Below are 240 nucleotides of genomic sequence, written 5' to 3'. Positions count from 1 at the left end.
AAGTTTTCACTCTGTGTCTCTGCTCAGGGATCTCAAGCGGTGGGTTATTGCAGAAACTTGTTCACAGAGCGTTTGCTAAATTAAAGATTTATTTTTTAAAAGTTGTCGTATTTGTATAAATTATCGAGATTTGTATCCTTTTTCTCCTTTTTGTAATATAACGATGAACACTTTGCCAGAATAGACCTTTTTTTCTTCCCAATGTTGCTTATACCACAATAAAATGATGGTGTTCTGCTT

Source organism: Etheostoma spectabile, chromosome 8, assembly GCF_008692095.1.
Source record: "Etheostoma spectabile isolate EspeVRDwgs_2016 chromosome 8, UIUC_Espe_1.0, whole genome shotgun sequence".
In the NCBI taxonomy this organism is placed as follows: domain Eukaryota; kingdom Metazoa; phylum Chordata; class Actinopteri; order Perciformes; family Percidae; genus Etheostoma; species Etheostoma spectabile.
Note: the sequence above shows the minus strand (reverse complement) of the source record.